We start from the raw sequence: 22,551 nt of genomic DNA on the forward strand, positions 1-22,551 counted from the left end.
ACCTTACATATTTACTTTCTCTTATACGGAAGAGGAAGTATAGAGAAAGAATTGTAAGCATCAAAAAATTTGAAATCGAGACTTTTTCGAATCACCACGTTTTAGGCCTCTCTGAGTTCGAAAAACTCATTTTTGGAAAATGTCTATGACAAAGATAGCTCAAAAACACATTGAACTAGACAAATGAAATTTGGTATACGGTCTGTACACTAAATTTCTATCAAATTTTGAGAAAAATCCGTTCCGAGGAAATCTCTCTGTTTGGATGTTTGAAAATAATTTAACACGGTAACTACAAAACGCAGAAAACTAGGTGAATAAAATTTGGTATACGAATTCAACATTTGTATTGTAGACATATATCAACATTTGAGCAAATCGAATAAAAAATTGAACGTCTGTCGTTCTATCTTTCGCAATCATGTAAATGTGATGACTCAAAAACGCAGGGACTTAAATATATTAAATTTGGTATGGGATTTTGTGACTACAATTGAAGTTCTGTGTTAAACTTTTGTTTCAATCGGTTTGAAAAAATAACTTTAAAACACAAATTCGATTAACGGATATTTTTAATATCATGTCAGAGATTAATCGCCAAATACCACGGTATAGATTCAGTACATGTGTTAAATTCACGCAAAATGGTAATATTTCGTAACTATTGTTCATTAGTACCATATAAGCAGTTGTTTGAGATAACGCCTTGCATGCAGATATTACCTTAGAGTGTATGCTAGAAAGTTTTGGAAAGTCAACTCCCGCTAGTTCCAATTCAAGCTAGAAATAAAATGGCTATATTTAGTTGAGTTCGGAATTTTAAAAAAAACACCAACTGCTAAATCCACCGAGTTTTTTATCACAACCAATTTGCGATCATCCTTACCTCAAATTCTTCCATTTGAATTCAGCAACTGAATATTTTCAGATTCTTCCGGTTAAATTCCCCTGCCAAGGAGCGAGGAGACAATTTCATTCAGCCCCACTTCCTGGAATTTAATTACAGCTGCTGAGTCTGTGTAATCCGAGGAATGCTTCCAAGATCTCCTAGTGTCTGTTGAGATCGCATTAGGGGGTGTATGTCTTGATTTATAAGGAAGAAGTTTTCATGGGACAATTCTCGTTCAAGACAAAGAATTCAAGTCTCTTTTCGGAATAATAAACAGTATTTCTGTGATTCGTAATAGTATACTTAGAAGGATTCGTGTTTCACTGTCATTTCTAATCTGTCCCCATCAACTATACTGCAACGGTGTTTATAATTGCTTAAATCAGACATTTTAGCGTATGAAAAATATTATATATTAATAAAGATTCTCTTTTTTTTTAATTCATCATAAGCTAATTGTATTTCTATGTTCACATACTTTCAAACTTACTTTTCAAACAAAACATATAAGACAATGATGAATTGATGAATTGAATTTGGTTGTTTTACTTTTATTAGAAATCAAGAAATAGTATAATAGATAACTAATTGTTTTCTACGTTTCGATAATTTTGAATGCGAAAAATATTTTTCTATCACATATGTCTATAATAACTCAAAAATTTAAGGAGTCGAATAAAACTTCGCATGTAACCTAATAGCAAAAGTAAAAATCATTATCAAACAAATAATATTCATGAAAAGAAATTCGTAAAATTGGTCGGAGATCCCGGCATAGGGGTAGTGCGTTTTGCCCTAGATCTGGGTGTCCTGGGTTCGAGTCCGAGCTTGGTTCGATTTCGGATATGGCTGTTCTTCACCTGCATTTTATATGTGAAGTGTGTGACTAAACTCCCCACGCTCCGTAAAACGGGGTTGTGCAACCGAATGTGGTGCATGGGTAGTTAGGACGCTCCCTTGGCCGTAGATGGCACTACTGAAAAGAAGAGATGCTCCCGCGGCTTAAAATCGCTGACTTAGCGGGCTTGTATATGACAAGTGCCATAAGAAACAACAATTACTAAAATTGTAGATATATCCTGGATTCTATATCAACCCTTTAAAGAACAAAAAGCCGTACTGTCTATTTATTAGAGCGCATGCGAACATAATTGCTCAAAAATTCCAGAAGATAAACGAGTGGATTTTAACATTTTATCTTTGCACCTCGACATAGATCTACACCAAATATTGAACATGTTCACTGAAAAAGAAATTTTCTAAATGATTGTTTGCTTCCTCATTGTAGTATAAAAAGAAATTATTCCGCATCCACTCATCATATACAATGAGGAACAGAAATGACAACAGTCTAAATAGATTTTACTTTCTCTTGTACTTAGAGAAATATTGTAATCGTTAAAAACTGTGAACTCGAGAAATTAAAATATCCCCATGCTTCACACATTTTTGAGACCAAAAAAATATTTTTCTATCAAGTGCTTATTCTGTCTTTTAAAGAAATATGTAAATTTCTTTTAAATTTTGAATAAAATCTATTCACCAAAAGTGTGTCTGATTACAAATAAAAGTAATAACTATAAGGCAAAATCCTAATTTAGCGTGCCCCGTACTTCGCCAACTATCTCAATAGTGTCAAGTGGCTGACAACGTTGGCGGATCAAATAAACAACCATGTGAAGAATTGCAGTTAACTAATACTTTTGTTAAAATTATGAGTTGTAATCAATTAATCGATTATCTCGAGATGAGACGCATTAGTTATTTCCATAAAAATGACGAATTATCAAGGAAAGCATTCTTTCAAGAAGTCAGTTTTAAAAAGTGAAAAAAATTCCATTGCAGAATAGAAAAAATATCTTTATAGAGTTACCAGATTATAAAGAAAGTTTTTATATTAATAATGCAAAAGATTCCAAACGTTCATTTGCAGACGTTTTTAATTCAAATAATAAATTAATTTTAATTAAAATAATATAGTTCTTAAAAAGATGTTTTTAATTAGCATGAATTAATTCAGTAAGAACTGCAAAAGAATAAATATTATCTCTTCGTACTTCCTATTAATATCAAAACTAAAATTTTTATTAGTGATAAAAAACTTTTAATTATCAAACACAATTAAATTAAATTCCTTAATCGATATTTATATGCATATTTATTTTAATTTGACATTTTTCATAAACAAGTTATGGTTTATATACAAGTTATAGTTATATATATGTTAGGAAATGAAAAGCTGAAACAATAAAGAAATAGTAATATTTTATTTGTAGTTTCATAAATTCATTGATATTCATATTTTATATCAATTGTGTTTATTTTATTAATAATAAAAACCGTTATCGTAGTTACGTTTGCAGACTGGTACTTACTTGTCTGTAAAATTTTGAAAAGAATTGACGAGAATTTCCAATTTAAATAATAATTGGATTTGCAGATTGTTATTTTAACGCTTTTTCTAAAACGTTTCCAGAACATTTTTCACATACTATTGACAGCGCAATGAAAATGTTTACATCTTTACGGGAAATCTCAATTTATAACTGACATTAATTAACAAAAAGAATGGTAATATTTGAAAGAAGAACATTAATTACGTCATAGAACTTCTTCTTCTTCTAAAACATTTGTATCATTGTACATCATAAACATTAATTCTGGAAAGAATCATCATTTTTCAATCTATTTGCTACCCTTTATTTCCCCATGATTAAGTATTCTATCTCGAGGGACTTAATGTGAACCCTATATAAACTAATCGCCTTCCATTCCAATGATCGATGAGTCAGAAATGCGGCAGATGGATTTTTCAGAAAAATGGTTTGGCAGTCATTTTTCTTCCATTGACTGGATTAAGAATTGTTATGTCACAAAGAAAATCTTAATAGTAATGTTATTAATTTCATCTTCGTTGCCAGTTGAAAGATCGTGACTCTGAACAGCATTAACTACTTTGGACAAAATAAACATGTCATTGCTGTATAAAAGTTATCCAACTGTCACAACGTAGTAGGGTTGTTTTTTTTTGTCTAATTAATAATTAAATGCAAGCTTTATTTTTTGATTTTTTTTTAACTTCATAATTTCTTTTTATTCCAGAAAAGGGTGCTTTTTTATTAATTCTTTTTTTCAGTAAATAGTGCTTTTTTTATTGATTTTAAAGTATATTTTTGGGTAGTTCATACTAATATCTTTTAATGAAAAGTTTAAAAAAATATTTTCAGTTATTTTATTTACTTTCCTTAATGACAATGAAGTACGTTTGGACAACTGGTGACAGAGAAAGTTCTTAATAAGGGCAACACCAGTTTTCTAATTGGTCATGAATTAATTATATTTATATTTGATCATTCATAATGTTTCAGCCATTTTTAAAGAGTGGTACGTTTTTTAAAATATCAAAATCATTTCTAATGAAACATTTTACATGGATTCATTGCTTTTTATTTGCTTTTCATTGCTCATGGTGCTTTTTTCCAGAAAATAGTGCATTTTTTTTATAAATTTTAAACTATATTTTTGTATAATTCCTACCAATATCTTTTAATGAAAAGCTTAAAAAATATTTTCTGTTTTTGTATTTACTTTCCTTAATGACAATGAAGTACGTTTGGACAACTGGAGACAGAGAAAGTTCTTAATAAAGGCAACACAAGTTTACTAATTGGTCATGAATTAATTATATTTATATTTGATCATTCATCATGTTTCAGCCATTTTTAAAGAGTGGTACGTTTTTTGAAATATCAAAATCATTTCTAATGAAACTTTATACATGGATTCATTGCTATAAATCCAACTTACCCATTTAGTGTTTAGATGCTTCGCACGACGTTTGACTGAGATTCAAATCTACGAAATGCGTCTCAAAAATGCCTTCTTATAGCACCAAAATAGAGTGACCGCTTCGTGCATTAGCAATCCTTCAGACGAATTGAAAATTTAATATTCGCAGATTTTACAAAATATAAATAAGTACTCAGGATTTCAATATTCTGCGAAATCAACTAAATTCTATGACATATGTCTATAAATTTTAAAAATCTGTGAACTGTATTGAATGCTTTTTAATATTTCTGAAGTTCATTATTTATCCAAAATAAATTATATCAAGTCCATTACTTATCCAAGATCAATTATATTAAGTCCATTATTTATCCAAGATAAATTATATCGTCCATTATTTATCTAAGATAAATTATATCTAGTCCATTACTTATCCAAGATGAATTATATCAAGTCCATTACTTAACCAAGATAAATTATATCGTCCATTATTTATCTAAGATAAATTATATCGTCCATTATTTATCTAAGATAAATTATATCTAGTCCATTACTTATCCAAGATAAATTATATCTAGTCCATTATTTATCCAAAATAAATTATATCAAGTCCATTACTTAACCAAGATAAATTATATCGTCCATTATTTATCTAAGATAAATTATATCTAGTCCATTACTTATCCAAGATGAATTATATCAAGTCCATTACTTAACCAAGATAAATTATATCGTCCATTATTTATCTAAGATAAATTATATCGTCCATTATTTATCTAAGATAAATTATATCTAGTCCATTACTTATCCAAGATAAATTATATCTAGTCCATTATTTATCCAAAATAAATTATATCAAGTCCATTACTTAACCAAGATAAATTATATCGTCCATTATTTATCTAAGATAAATTATATCTAGTCCATTACTTATCCAAGATGAATTATATCAAGTCCATTACTTAACCAAGATAAATTATATCAAGTCCATTACTAAACCAAGATAAATTATATCAAGTCCATTACTTATCCAAGATAAATTATATCAAGTCCATTACTTATCCAAGATAAATTATATCACGTCCATTACTTATCCAAGATAAATTATATCCAGTCCATGATGGTGAATGTTCTATTTATGAAAACGCTGTATAGATGGCAAGAACGCATTTATAGTTACTTGAGGATTAGTAAAATTCGTTGCTCTTCCTTTCTCATAATACTTTGGCAATAGTCGATTAGCTCTTTATGTGTGTAATCAAGCTGGATAAAAATTCAAATCTTCATTATTTTTTATAATGTTTTGACAATTATGGCCCTTGCCAAGAAAAATAAACATTTTCATTTTGTCCACCATTCCTACAAATAAAAGAAACATAGAATAAAAATAAATTAAAAGAAAGTTCCTCACCATCAAAGAGTATGACTTCCCTTTCCCAATTCCGCGTACAATGTAACGACTGACTACATTACCATTATTCAGGAAATAAAAGAAAGAGAGGCAGATAAACTCACAACTGCGAGCAATGAGCAGTAGGAGAAGAGGAGAAATAGTATTCGAATAAAGAATCTATAGTTTGTGGAAGGGTTGCAAGAAACATGACTATTTGTGCGGTTTCGATTACTACATATGATTTTGGAATATTTATATTTAATGTATCATAGTTAAAATAGTAAGATAATTAAACAATCACATATATGCACAATCAGTTGCTGAAAAACGAAAACTAAATAGCCTTTTGTGGGGAAAATAATTAATTCCCCAAAAGTTTCTCTTGTGTGTTTGTGTGTCGTGTGTAATTCGAAAACAATTATATTTTTATTAATGTAAATTATAAGAATTAAAATTGAAAAGGAGCCACTGTCATACACAGCAAAGGAATTATTCATATTGTGCATGTACTGTACCCAAGACCTGGAGGAGATTTCATATGTTCCATTCAGGAATGCAATAGAATTAAAGTTGAAAATTTAAGATTCTAGAGAATCTTAAATTTGTTCCTCCAGTGGTAAACTTTTTTTGTTATTTTTAAGATTGAAATTCTTTCATACAATCCATTAAATATCATAGATTCCTAAATAAGTTGGTTTGCGTTCTATTTACTACCATTATGATCTCAACATTTTCACGAACTCGGTATGCTTCTTCAAAACACCAAGATCATAAAATAAAACTGAACATAAATCAGGAGATAGTAAGATAAACCACGTGAAAAATTCCAGGCTGGTTCTAAGCTACATATATTTTCATAAATTCTTTCCGTCATGCATATTTCAAGAAAGTTCATAATAAGAAACATTATGGTACGATACAAGTTTAAGCCTAGTTTTTTTAACAATGTGATCTGTTATCGAGAAAAGGAAGTTAAGGAAATTGATCCCCTCAATATGTCATGGAAACGGAAATTGAATGTTAAGTAGTTGAATCCTCTCTTTTTCTCCCTCGGTGTAGGAGAAACTTTGCAAATGAGAAGAATCAACATTTTTACTAGTTCCCAGATAAAACTGTCTGTTAAAAAGTATTTATTACTTTCTCTCTTTCATTACTTGCTATAAGCCTGTAAAATTAATTTTTGATTTGACAGGCTACTATACATGAAATATTACATTATAGTATCACTGCTAAGCACGGTATCAATTATACAATTATTATTTATTATCATGTGAGAATATGTTGTTTTGGTTGAGGTTTTTGAAGCCTCAAAAGGCGTAGGCAACAAATTGGCGATTTATTGCTTTTGAAGCATCAGTTTTTTGCTTTTAGGGTTATTAGAAAATATTAGAAAATAATGCAGAAGATTGTTACATTTGGCGATTTATCGCCAACTAAAGTTACAATTTGATTTCCAAATTTTTTGCTTCTGGGGTTATTAGAAAATGGTAAAGAAGGTAGTCACATTTGGAGACTAATCGCCATAGAGGTTTGGAGCTCGAACGATTTTGAGACGAAAAAAAATCTCATCGTTTTCTAGATATCGACGCATGCGTAATCTGATAGACACGTGATTGTTTCAAACAATAATGTTCTCATATGATAACATAAAACTTGAGATAGCAGATTACATTTTTTTTAATTTATATTATTATTACTTTATATAATTTATACTATCACATACTCCTTCAAATATAGTTGAATTTGTCAGATCTTCTGATTCGTGAACTTTTCGTGATCTCAACATCCTACTGTATATCCACCATAGATTTCTCGATATATCAACCTATCCATAGGTCATAGTTTTAGATACTCTGCTGCAAATAATTGATATGATATGCGAAGATCAGTAAAAAGGACGAATAGTACACACTAAAGGCTTAAATATTTTGTCCTTTTTCGAAGTTCCAGATTCCTCCCATAATATCTCATCTTCGTCTGAAAATAATCTACCAAAAGTCGAGAGTGAGGAACTAAGCTGTTTGCTGATGGAGCTGAAATTGAATCGAGATGTCTGAATCCCGTCAACTCGGAAAGAGCGTACCGGAAATTGAAAATCATCAGCACTCTCTCGTAATAAGAGAAAGACCAAGGAAATTGAGTACTTTTCCATGAGGCACGCCGCAATTTCACAGAGAAAATGGAAGCTCGGAAATTAAATCCACCCAAAATCGAAAACTTTTATTTATTTGCAATCCAAATGTCCTTTTTTCCCTTCTCAACCTTAGCCTTTCGCTGAGAAAGATTTTAAATTCTAAATTCTTTTTCCTGGAACAGTATCTGACGGCAAGGTAATATTTGCAGCCAAGAGTTATTTGCCCCTATCGATGTAATATGTCTTACAGCATTTTCGCCTGCACCAAGAAATTTCTCAGATGGAAAAGGCAAGGTATTTTTTGATAGAGATATTTTTTTGGCGAATTTTCGATACATCTTAACATTTATTATTAATATGAATTAAAATGGATCTCAAGAATAACATAATGTCAAATTTATCTTCATCAGATTAAATTTCGGATTTATTCAAAATTTGATCCTGTGATACTCAGTTAATTAATTAATTTATTAATTATTATTTTTATGGACAAAAAGCTTTCATCTGTAATGATGTATAAAAAATTGTATTAAGAATAGATATAATATATGATAAAATAAATTATAAAAATACCAAAATGTGCATAAAAGTTAAAACTTTAAATAACGTATAATGGAGTAAAAATGTTGTAAGAAAAAGATTTTCTGATAATGTTAAAAACATGAAGCGATAAAAGTTTACTAAATTTGTCTCTGTTTAATAAGTAAATGCTTTTTTGCAGGGAAAAAATCTGTTAATTATTTAGTATCTACAACATTGTTATTTTTATATGAATAAAATTTCATTTATTTCCTCTTAAAATTTTTAACTGATACATATTTTAATATCATCTAACAACCACGGATATAACACACACACCTGTCCTGGTTTTTGTTGGTATCTTAGGAAATAATGTCACGTTCTGCTTTTATTCGAATTCATTAGAGATAACTACTATAAAATTCATTCTAGATCATTGTTTTATCATTAAACGGTTTTATCATTCAAAAAATAGAAATATAAAAATAAAAGAAAATTTCCTTTGTTTCAAAGTGATGTTTTCTGCTTCCTCTTCAGCTGTTGCAATGAAATAAATTATTGAAATTTTCTGAATACAATATTGCTGTAATATCTAATTGCAAAAGTTTGGTTAATTAAGGTTATAAAATGGAGTTTCCTTATTACATCTCTCCGCCCGTTGTTTTTAAATATTCACTAATCTAAAAATCATTCATCTAGAATTGATTTTCAAAATGATGATGATTTTTAAACAATAAATGAATTTTTCTAATAATCTAGAATTGATTGTCAAAAGAGATGGTATTTTGCTTTGTATTCATTTCTGCAATGATAAATAAAAATGGCAGCAGCAGCGTTCTCATTTCCATTTTTGAATATATACGATCAAAAGTGGGTTATATGTTGGGGTATAAAAATTATATATTAAAATTCCTTCACTTAGCTTGTTACATTTTGAGTTATTACTCTTATACAGATAGTTCGATAGATTGTTAATTTACTAACGGATTGATGTAGCATTTGATTCATATCTATAATTATAGTGAAAGACATAAGACAAATTTCATTCTTCTAGTTCATATTACTTAGTTTAAACTATAGAGCTCACACAGGCGAATATAAATATAAAGTACCGTTTAATGAATTTTGTTTAAAACAATATTATTACGGGAAATTCCATGCGGTAGACGTAGAATGAAAAAGTCTAGCAGATTCAGCGGGGATTAATGGCGCTTTATTCTACACGAATACATGGCAAAAGAAACATAGTGGAAGCATGCACAAAAAGAGCACTTACAGCAAATAGCAACATTTAAGTTGCAAATCGCTATTAAATAATCGCAACAGCAGAGAGTTCTTAGGAAGAACTTGCTGGGTATCAATACTCAAATGGAAGACTGCATTCAACTATTCCTTTTCTTGACTCGACTACTGTACATGTCAACTATTCCTTTTCTTGACTCGACTACTCTACATGTCAACTATTCCTTTTCTTGACTCGACTACTCTACATGTCAACTATTCCTTTTCTTGACTCGACTACTCTACATGGCAACTATTCCTTTTCTTGACTCGACTACTCTACATGTCACCTATTCCTTTTCTTGACTCGACTACTCTACATGTCAACTATTCCTTTTCTTGACTCGACTACTCTACATGTCAACTATTCCTTTTCTTGACTCGACTACTCTACATGTCAACTATTCCTTTTCTTGACTCGACTACTCTACATGTCAACTGTTCCTTTTCTTGACTCGACTACTCTACATGTCAACTATTCCTTTTCTTGACTCGACTACTCTACTCGGCTGTGCGCCTCATCTTTTATAGCTGTGGTAACAGAGCATCGAAAGTTCTAGAACAAAAGGTAGAGCTCGAATTCTATTAGAAATATCACCAATAATTTAGGGAATTCGTCATTTTTCTCTCCAATTTATGGCCAAGATCCGTATGTAACAGCATAACTCTTTAATGTTCAGTTTTCGAAATAGCTTATTTCAAATTATTGACTCGTTAAATGGTTTGAAGTTATTTAATTTATTGACATAATCCTTAAATAACTTTGTGATCAGAAAAATCTGAAACTTAAAAATGTATCCGAGATATATATATATTTGAAAATCTCTTATACCAGAAAGAAAGAATCTAACTCTCCTGTATTTTTCTGTTTGCAAAATATATCTAACATAGCATCACATTTCGCTGGAGTAGACTCTCAGAAACAAATAAATTGTTTAATGCATATTTCTGTGAAGGTAAATTTAATAAAATCAAATTGAAACATGGATGCAGTAAACAATGGTTGAAGGACATATAATACTATAAAAATGACATTGAAAATTAAGGCTGTCTGAATATATTGCTAAAAAGCGTATAATGCAGAAAAGAGACTCGAATTCTTCGTCTCGAACGAAGACTCCTGTTCTATGAACATTCTTTCTCTATCTATCAAATCATTCACCTCCTAATATCTTCTTTGCGGACACTAAGAAATTCTAGGAGCATTCCTCGAATTACATCAACGTGGAATCTGTAATTAAATTCCAGAAAGTCGGATGGAATTAAATTATTGCTTCGTTCCGTGACAGCAAAAGTTAACAGGAAGAATTTGAAAGCAAATTTGTCTTTGCAAATCGATAATATATTGACAAGGATCGCTGAAAGCTAGCATAGAATTTTGAATATTAATTTAAATTAATTAGTTCAAAGAACTTTAATTTTCAGTTATTCCTTCATTCATGAATTTCATAAAACTTCACCCTGTTATTAAAAATATTATAAAGGGAACAATGAATCTATAAAATAGAATTTATTTTTTATTTTTTTATTTCCAGTTTTATTTTATCTGATAATGATATGGTATTGGTATTTATATGGTAATTTTTTGTTGTTTTTTAAATGGACATAATTATAATTCAATTTTTAACAATAATTAATTCAATGTTTAACACAACAAAACGCAAATTTTAATCAATAAAAATTTAAGAACATGGGGAAGTGCATAGTTTGTAAAGGATTATTACATCTTACTCAAATAAATACGGGCAGAATTATTGCGCACAAATATTCCTGTTCAAACCGTCATGACACAATTATAGTATTTTTGTAAATAGTGAGTTATTTTCATATGCAAAAGGAGTGTTCAAATGAAAAGGTGCGAAACGTCATAACAATGTAACCGTTATCACATTTGCTTATGCGCTATGGGAGAACGTAGCGAGACATCTAGGGATGCGGTTGGAGTCTCCGGCGTAGATCGGAGCATGCGCTGTCCAAATAACGTGGCAATGCATATGAAGACAGGATGGCGTTCACATTGCAAAATTCGACGATTGAGGAGCAGCGCGATTTTTGATTACATAAGGTGTTACCATTAACTCCGATGTGTACTGTGAGGCACTCCGAAGACTAAGCAGATCCATCAAGAACAAAAGACCGGAGCTACTCATGGAGGTTGTGGCTCTGCTCCAAAATAACGCACGTCCCCACGTTTCCAGGGTCACACACGCGGAACTGGCCAAATTCAAGTGGGAGCAGATTGACTCTCCGCCATACAGCCCGCACATGTCGCCCTGTGATGTTCATGTGTTTGGTCCACTGAAAAAACATCTGAAAGGGAAGTGCTTCAACTCGGATGGTGAACTCGAGGACGGTGAGAAGCACTGAATCTCCTCATGGCCACGGGAATTCTGGGAACAAGGAATCCATCGGCTCGTAAATCAATGGGATCGTTGTGCTCAGGCCTATGGTGTATACTTTGAATAAAGTCTTCATTTATATCCACAGTGTCGTTTCGTACCTTTTCATTTGAACACCCCTTGTATTATATAGTAGGTGAATTAAAATTCTTTACTTTTCTTCTTAGGGAACTGTCTATGTTTTAATTTTTATTATTATTATTACTGAAGATTTACACATTGATTTTTTTTTTCTACAGACTTCCGTGAAGGACCATTTCTTATAGAAGTTTCTTATGGAGGACAACGGCTAACAGAAAATGAAGCGCTGGTTTCGGTGACATTATTTAAGCTGACTCAAAAGCCAACATCCTATATGTTGTTTTAAAATGAGATTTTAATCTTTGAAATCGAAAGATATTTTAAACCAGTATCAGTATAAATTTCTAAGATAAGTATATTTAACGTCCCTGTAAAATTGTTCGCCTTACGAAAAACATCACTCGCAAACATGGATCTAAGTTTAGAGAAAATTTAATTATCTAATTGCTTGAAATAACATCTATTAACAAAATTACGATTGTAGAAAATAAAACAAATCTGAGAGGTATTTCTTGAGGGATCAATAAACTTTATATATTCAAATTTCAGCTTTTTTTATTGAAATACATAAGAAAGCGTCATCAAATCTAATGAAAGCAAAGTTTATACCATGGCCACCACGATTCCAAGATCTAACGTGTAGCCTATTTCTCAGATTATACAAAACATTATAGGCAACTATCCCGCAAATGACATTCGATACAATTTCCGCAGTGTTCATACACAAAATCATACTGCTCATTTATTATTTTGTATTCTTACAGTTGTCATTAATACGATATTGTTATGAGCATTCTGAGTTTATTGCTCCGAAATAATTGAATTTCCTCAAAATCGTCGGTTATTATGCATATCTAAGTGATGTATGAGTGCCTCACCGTATGAAAAACATTTAAAATTGCCATAGGTGTGATAGAGAGAACAAAGTAAACTGATAGTTGGATGCATCAATCATTAAAATTATCATATAATGTCGCTGATTTAACAATCTGTATAGCATACAGGGTACATTTATTTTCTATCCAGAATTCTCATCATCATTTCAGCGTCTCCTGATAACTGAATAGGCAATGTAAAACTGCACTGTAAATCAATTGCATTAACTAAGGAGATAAATTCTACTGAAGTTGCAAAATCTTTTTGATTTCTGTTTCAAGGAATGAAATGGTGGCAAACGAAATAAATTATCTTATTTTTCAGTCTACAAGCACCTACTCCTTTATCTATCTCATGAACATGCTGGTTAAATTTCCTTTAAATTCTTGCAAAGCCTCTGGTGGATTTAGGTTCATTTTAATTCTCTACTGAAAGGCTTAAAGCAGATAACTAATCAAGAATTTATCAAGTTATTCTTCGCATAGATAAAGTTAAAGGAATTAAATTCCATTTCCAAACAAATTATGTTTCCTAAAAAATAATAAATTAGTGAAAAATTACATCAGTTACTGAATTCATAGGTCAGTGAAATATAAAACAATGAAGTTAATCTGCTACACATGATAAATAATTGTAAATGTTGATTAATAAATTGTTATTTAAATTGAACTCAATTTTTTCTGAAGAATTTAAATCAATATATAGTAGGAGTTTTCGGAAAAATCGTTTGTATACTTTCATAATTCCTCTGCTGAGAAGGGTTATGAGTCATTGTGGGAAGTCAACCATCTAACTCTCCGACCCGCCACGAAGGCACACGGATTTAAACCATAAAACTGGATGACCGGATCGCCGCAACAGCAACATTGGCGAGAACTGTGGTTGAGTCCTAAGGGCCGTCACCGGCCACGGTACAACCCTCCCCGAAGGAAGTACGTCCCGTCATCGACGGAAGGTGTCAGATCCCCCACCTATTAGTGTACCCTCCAGGGTGGCGAGATCCAACCACGATGCCGGAAGCATCTCATCCTCATTTCGAGGTGCCCCCCGACGGGTTAGTCATTGTGGGAAGCTCACCTTTAGCGAGATTTCTTCCCTGGCAAAAATAGATTTGAACATGCTTTCGAAGACCCCTCCAAACCACTTACGGTATTTCGCAAATAATCTGGGTGGGTGCTTCCAGCTTAGACCCAGATCCCACCAAACTGATTTCTCGCGCTTCTTACCTTTTTAAATTACCTTTTATATTATTATAAAAAATTCAAGATTTATTTTTTCATACAATACATATAACTTCAAATTCTTTACTGTTTTATGAAATTGTGACATTGACTTAAAAATATATTACTTTGTTCATCATAACATTTCATAGCATCATGTACTGACATAGATGACATAGGAAAATTGCTCGGCAAATTAATTAATTTTTGAATGTTTGTAATTCATTGCCTATTTCGTTCCTAATAATAGTTTTCGACAGCGTCTGTATTTAATCTTTATCATCATATCATCACGTAATGCACTTTCAGTTCGTTTTCATTGAAAAAAATGTGTTTAACTTGCAAGTGTAATTTTTATAAAAACCAATGGGAATGGTCTCTATAAAACTTTCTCGCATACTTTGTAATAAATTTTTCATTCCAGAAAATGCCTTATATGGTATTTGCATACAGTAGTTACGAAATATTTTTTGCCGTGAAATTAGCATTTTTACTGAATCTATCGTGTCATTCTTGGCGAGTCATTTGGCGATTAATTCCTGTCACGGGGTTAATATTATCCGAAAATCGAATATATGTTTCAGACAAGTTTTTCTCAACCGAATTTAACAAAAATTTGACACAAAACTGCACTTGTGGTTACAAAATTCCATACCAAATTTAATATATTTAAGGACTTGCATTTTTGAAATAAGGAGTTTACATGTTACTGAAAGTATAGACCGACGGACGAACAAACCCAAATAGGATTTGGCTAGAAATTTGACAGGTGTCTGCTCTATAGATGTCAAATCTGTGAACCGAATTTTATCTGTCTAGCTTTGGTCATTTTCCAATTATCGTGTTAACTTATACTCGAAAATACGGGCAGACGGATTTCCTCTGCACAAATGTTACTCAAAATTTGATTTTAAAAATTCTGAAAATTTGATGTAGAAACCGTATACCTAGTTGCAACCGACTAGCTCAAAGAGTTTTTCAGTTATATTTGCACATATAGACGTTTTCCAAAAATGTGTATTTCAAACTCTGGAAAGTCTAAAATTTCGAAAATCGTCAAATACGGGGAGGGGGGAGGGTTATGATTACAATACTTTCTCTATATTACTTACCCTGGAAAGTAAAAATTATTATAACTTTACTATGTCCAAGAGTGCATCTTCTCTGCGTTATCTATAAAATCATTTTACATCACATGCCTATATTTAGGTATTAAATTTAAAATTTCAAAACTGCGATTATTTTGATTCTCATTATTAATTGGGTATCGGATATAATCTAAAATGTAATTGAACATAGAGAGACGGTATACATTTGCAGTACTGAAAACATTTACTACCAAGCAGGTTTTGAATCATTAAAACACAACAAAATTCAACTCTAAAATCAACAAAGCGAAAAAGATTCAATCATTTCGATCATGTTCTTTCATAATGAATTTATAATTTCATCACAGGTATGAATACATTGATGAGTAAGGCTGGTCCCTCAAGAGTCGTAAATTATTTCGCCATTCATTAATCGCCTTTGCTAATTAGATTAAATCTATCGACGCAGCGAAATCTCGGCCTTTGATATCGCTTTCGCCCCTTGACAATCACTGGTTTTAAGGGGGAGGGGGGGAGATAGCTAATGAGAAAATTCCGCCCTTCTCTCTGATAAGCGCATTTTCTGGTAGAGTAACTTCCGATCCGTAATACATGTGCTTCTACAGTTAAAATTTCCTTTAAAGTCATAAGCGTTAAACTTCACTAAACTGTGTTCAGAAGTTAGAAAATATATCATTTGAGATTCGAGTTAATTGAATTTGCTATTGATGGAGAAACAAAAGAGAATTAATCCATTTATAAAAAAAAAGACGATAATGGTTCATTTTTATCTTCAGTTATTAGTTATAATATTGTAATGGATCATGAGTTGGCTATAAAGTAAGTTAAACATCTATATTTTATGGCTTAAACCGAACGTGTTCTTTCATCCATGTATTTGAAGGGAATTTATAAAGCAGTTTCTCTAATAATAAATGAAGAAAATCTGTAATACATGCATTTAGCAATAGATTTCCTTTTTTTTAAAACGTACAATGAGATGTATCTTACTCATGCTCCGAGGAATAAATTTTTTTGAAATTTATATCTATAATCAATACAAAATTGCAATTAACATAAAAGATAAGAAGTTTTTGAATTACTCTAAATATCTAGAGTCTCCATGTTTTTATGTAAGGGGTATTCTTATAGATGAAAGATAATTATGCATATGAGACCAAACGGTTAATAATAATTAATCAGAATTCTGTATAATTATAATTTAAAATAATGCTTTTGTTTTTAATTTTTTTATTATTTTTATACATATGTTGTTTTCAGTTGTAGCTCATCAAAGTTGAATGATAATGCTAAATCAATCTCATTTTGGCTACATGATCATATTTATGCTATTAATATAATCATGTCGACCAGTTTCCATGATACATATCTTATCAAAACAAAAGAAATAGATTTAACTATCTAAAACTAAAATGAAATCTACTATAGCGAATTTAAAGTTATCATGTGAGAACATTTTTTTCAAATGATCTGCACATCTTGAAGATGAATATCTGACATAAATATTTTTCTTAACATAAGCGTAACGTAATTCAGTGTAACAGGCTATTTGTGGACACCCCAAAATCCAACCTTACTACATTCAAACTGGGTTGTCAGATTCGAAATTGAAATAAGATGCAATACAAAATAATAGAATAAAAAAATTGGAAATCAAGTTGTATCTTTAGTTGGCGTTAAATCGCCAAATGTGACAACCTCGTGCATTATTTTCTAATATTTTCTAATAACCCTAAAAGAGAAAAATTGATGCTTCAAAAGCGATAAATCGCCAATTTGTTGCCTACGCATTTTGAGGCTTCAATAATTTGTTGAATACGCATTCTGAGATTTCAAGAACCTCAAACCATAACAACATCATGATAATATTAATTTAAATTATGATTTCTTAGTAATGATAATACATTCTGTTAGGTTAGTAATGCTTGCCGAAATTAATTATTGACGAAGATTCCGAAAACTGATCTTGTTGGATAGTTCATAAATCGCAATGACATATTTAGTGGCCATGATATGAAATATAAATGGACGAATAAAATTTCCAAACGGAATAAAAGCTGACGAAATCCGCATATTAGATATTTTATTTAAGGAAATGACAAAATCTTTTGGACAGTGGAAATACTGACCATTCTATTTATAAAATCCTCAAAACAGTAAAATCCCAACCTCTCTTCAGGGCTTGTAAAGAAATACTGGTTGTCATAGGACCACACGGTCTATTTTCTTCCCTTTTTTTTCATCGTTTCCACTTAGATGATTTTTGCTCCTGTGCAGAAGTCGACGATTCCATCCACTTTGCGACATATTGTCTTTGATTCCTTCATAAAACTTTAGAAAAGCTTCAACTTCGCAAAAAATCTTTGTTATAAAAGAACCCTTAGAAAATTCATCTTCAAAAAATAAGTATCATAAACATGATTGCATTCTTAATTGATAAAAAACAATTACTCTGATTAAAAACTCTTATCAATTTTCCTATGCAATATTTCATTGCCCCACACATTTTATTCATAGCGCATCCTTTATCCTTCTTCAATATCGCATTAATCTATAATTGCTTCGTCTGTTGTTGTTGGTTCTGGCACTTTTCATAGACAAGTCAGCTGCGGAATTCAGAGATTTTAATCCGAGATATTAGCATCTTTGTTTCAGTAACGGTATTTATGGCCATGGGTATAAATACCGTTACGGCTGCACTTGCGTCACAGTCCTTTTCAGGGGCCGAACTTCATTCATACATTTCATTCACTCATCCACAAATGGTAATTTAGACTTGAATGTGAGAACGATCACCGCTGATTACCCCAATGATATTTTCTCGACTTGGAGGACTTTGTGGCTACGACGGTTTCATATGCGCATCAGCCAACAATGCACGGAGAGTCTTCGGTCGGCGGGGTTCGAACTCACAACCTTAGGGACGCGTATCCAACGCCCTACAGTTTCATCTTTTAACTCATATTGCACATCATGTTAGTTTTAATCATTGTTGACAATTTTACACGAAGTCATATTTTTGTCATTTGTATGTCTTTTTACAACTGATTGCGGTGAAATTTTCTTCTTATTTAATAAAATTCACCTTCATTTTTACTTTACCGTAAAGGAACGCATAAGCTCTGAAAATGGAATTGTAATATTAAGGTTTTGAATGGGGTACTTAGTTAAGGATTTTCTCACTCAGAGATTATACAGTAAAGTTTTTGAGACTTTTCTTAAAAACAGATGGCAATCGAGAGCAGGTGGCCATTGATGATTTATCTAAATGTAATTATTTTTCATATAAAATAAAGATTGATCGAAATCGCGCAGTGGTTGAAGCTGGTAAACTATTCATTGGTTTCACCAGTTATTTTATGCCTTTAAGTGATTGGCGAACAGTTAGTCGTCGAACGTAGCTAGTATTTATAAGAATAAAGTATATCTTAAAAACTAAACATTAGAAAATAATTAAAATCTAAAACAACTCGTTCTTAATACAATTATAAAAGAGCTCTTTTCTAAAATAAAATTTCAAACCAACTAAAAAATACGATTTTCTTTTTCAAAAAATATAGCAAATTATTTGAAATGCTTATTTTTAAATTACAGCATGGTTATATAAGTTTATACTGTTCAGCAGATTTCAGAAGGAAAGATGGATTCAGTCCTGGATAGTAAACGACACAGACATTTTACAATAATGCATCGACCATAACACATTTCACTTCTTTGTTTTTACCAAAAGCATTTTTCTTTCTTGTTTTGATTAAAAGCAAAAGATGTCTTCTCAAACTTTTTCAATCAACGCATTTTTCAATCGGTGAATACTAAAAATAAACCATATTTGGATATCAAACTATCTCTTTTTTTTCTTTAAAAAAATCTGGGATTAAACAAAGAATTTCAAAATTACTTTTTTTAATATTTATATCTATAAAAAAAGTTTCACGGAATATTTTACCATTTTGCAGGTTAACATTTTTTTTTAATTTCTTTCGAAGGAAAAAATATTTTTTTACAGTTACTTTAATCTTGATATTTTCTTTACCCAATGTGAAAAAATTAACTAGAATCTGAGCTTTAAATTAAGTATATAGGATTATGGATTAAATTACAGTTAGTACCTAACTGCATAACTGCTTTGCAAATATATATATATATATATATATATATATATATATATATATATATATATATATTTCATTTGAGCAATCAAAGGGAAAAAAATCAGTTTTTCTTTCTATATAGATTTTAATTCAGAAATATTTCCTCACGGTGCAACATTATGTGATATATTTCTAATATTAATTGGCGCATTTAATGTCTTGAAGAAATACAAGATTTTACATTCTATTTTTGTTCCTTTTAAGAAATATTTTCACCTTTCTCACATGAATCTAAAAATAATATATTTTAAAAAGTTATTTGGATCATGCAACCTAAAAATTACAGTCATTTCTCAAGAAAATTCATTTTCTTTTAAAAGAATCAAAATTCGGCTGATTGAATAATTCATGTGATATTTCTAAAGGAGAACTTTTCTAGTTGGACATTCGCTTAAGATGATATATGGTTTCCGTTTTGTAAATATCAAACCTAGCTTTTTTTTTCAGTTTTTGGTTTTATCCTTCCTTTAAAAATCGCAAAAAAAATATTATTCAAGGAAAAAATTGAAAGAAATGGATCAGACTGGTGAAAAGTACTTTTCTTTCAAAGAATAATTGCAACTTTCTCTTGGTCTTTAAGTATTTCGTAAATCTTTCTATTTTGAATTGTTTTATATTTCCCATAAAATGGAATTAAAAACATTCAAGAAGAGTTTCACTTTATTAAATGCAATTTATTTGATGTCATAAATTTAGTCGAGAGTCAGTACAAATTAAAGAAAATTAATATTTTTAATTCTAATTTTCAAATGACTTATTTCGAATCTTATTTATCAGCTTCTATAATATTGTTTCTATAACTAATTACCTTTGATATCCAGAATAGCAATGAAAATCTGTTATTAAATCCAATCTATTATTTATTTCTTACACAATATACATCCATTTTGTATTCCATATAGTATAACACACATATAATTATTTTAGTATTTCGTATTCACACATACTAGCCGCCTTTGATGATCCGCTGATTCTCTGGAAATATTGACAACGGTCAGAAATGATAAAATCTGAATAAGAGCGAAAAACATCTGCAACCATTTGTAATTGCCCAATTCAACTGTTTTCTACTATTTCTGCATGTAACCAGAGGCTACAGAAATCAAAGTTAAAAAAGAAACATTTTTCAATCAAAGAACAAAGGTAGGATGTAAATTCGATGGAGACTTTTCGAATCAGAACAGCAAACATGGAGAAATCGATAAAAGTAAAGAAAGATCAAAGACAGAGGAAAAAAAGATTGTTCTTTGAAAGTGCATTCAGGCAAAATCAAGTTTGAGGACAAAAGAAATAGATGAAAAGAAATTCCATTCTATCGTCACAACAAAAGATATTTCACGGCTTTCCAATCACATCATCGATTCTATATCTTGAAATCGGAAATGCCGATGAAATATTGTTGAATAAATAATATTCTCGGATTCTTGAATCTGAAATCATTCAGATAGAAAAATAAATTCATTTTTCTTTTTATTTTCTTTATATATTTTCATTTGGAATTTGCATGCGTTTTTTTCTTACAAAGTGTTTTAGATTTTTTTAAAATTTTCTTTCATCTCTAAACATTGTATAATTTCATCACAAATGAAATTATATACTTTTAAATAGAATAATTTCATTCTTCTGCGCCACTTGAGGAAAAAAGTGAAACCGATTTAATTTTGAAACCTACCTTTTCCGAATTTTGAGAGAAGAAAAAAATGTAAGAAATGATACTATACAGTAAATTAAAGTGTAGTTTTATATAAGATTATACTCACAACGACAATAGTCATGTAATTGTGTCGTCATATGAATATATATATATATAATATATAATATATATATATATATATATATATATATATATATTCCAATGCAAATGTTTACATTTAGTTTTGATTGATGCACTAATAAAACTATTGATAAAAAAATAAACTATGTAAATACTACAGGAAAGAATAGTTGAATAGTTGCTTGTAACATTTTATGATATAAAATTTTCAACTATAGCTTTCCATCAAGATTTCTTAATCTATTAATTCCCAATACCAATTGGTTTCCATTACTTGAATTCTCACAAGCGTCTATCTGGAAGTTAAAAAAAAATATGTAAGTATAAAATTGTAAAACTCATTAAGAAATATAATCTGAATATAATCGGAATATAATCACACCTGCTCTAGATTAAACATTTTGATCAGTATAAAGTAAAAACTAAACAAAAATGTTTTAAAAAATAAATTGTATGACCTTGTTTGTTTACCACACAAAATGCTATGGTTTTATTTCAGCCCGTGTCGTATTTCACCCTGGAAATGTTTCGCAAAAATTAATATAGGTATAAAACAGATAATATACTGATATTATTTTTTTAGCTATGAATAACCATTACATTTAATTAATTTGGAAACATTTACTTTGATTAAAATGAGAATAGTAATTTTTTGAATTACGATCACCGACTATTAATCACTGATATGCGATTAATTCACAATATCCGAGGATTGAAATGTTTCCCTAACAAATAAAACCAAAGCTTCACAAAATCGCATACCAAATTTCGCTTATTTAAGTCGTATTTTTGAGTTATGCTGTTGTTGTTGTTTCTAATGGCACTTGTCATTGACAAGCCCACTGACTTTGAAAGTCAGTGATTTTAAGCCAAGAATACTTCTCTTGTTTTTTAATAGCGCCATCTAGGGCCAAGAGTACGACTTAGCTACACACA

The sequence above is a fragment of the Argiope bruennichi genome, chromosome 9, assembly GCF_947563725.1.
Source record: "Argiope bruennichi chromosome 9, qqArgBrue1.1, whole genome shotgun sequence".
Taxonomy (NCBI): domain Eukaryota; kingdom Metazoa; phylum Arthropoda; class Arachnida; order Araneae; family Araneidae; genus Argiope; species Argiope bruennichi.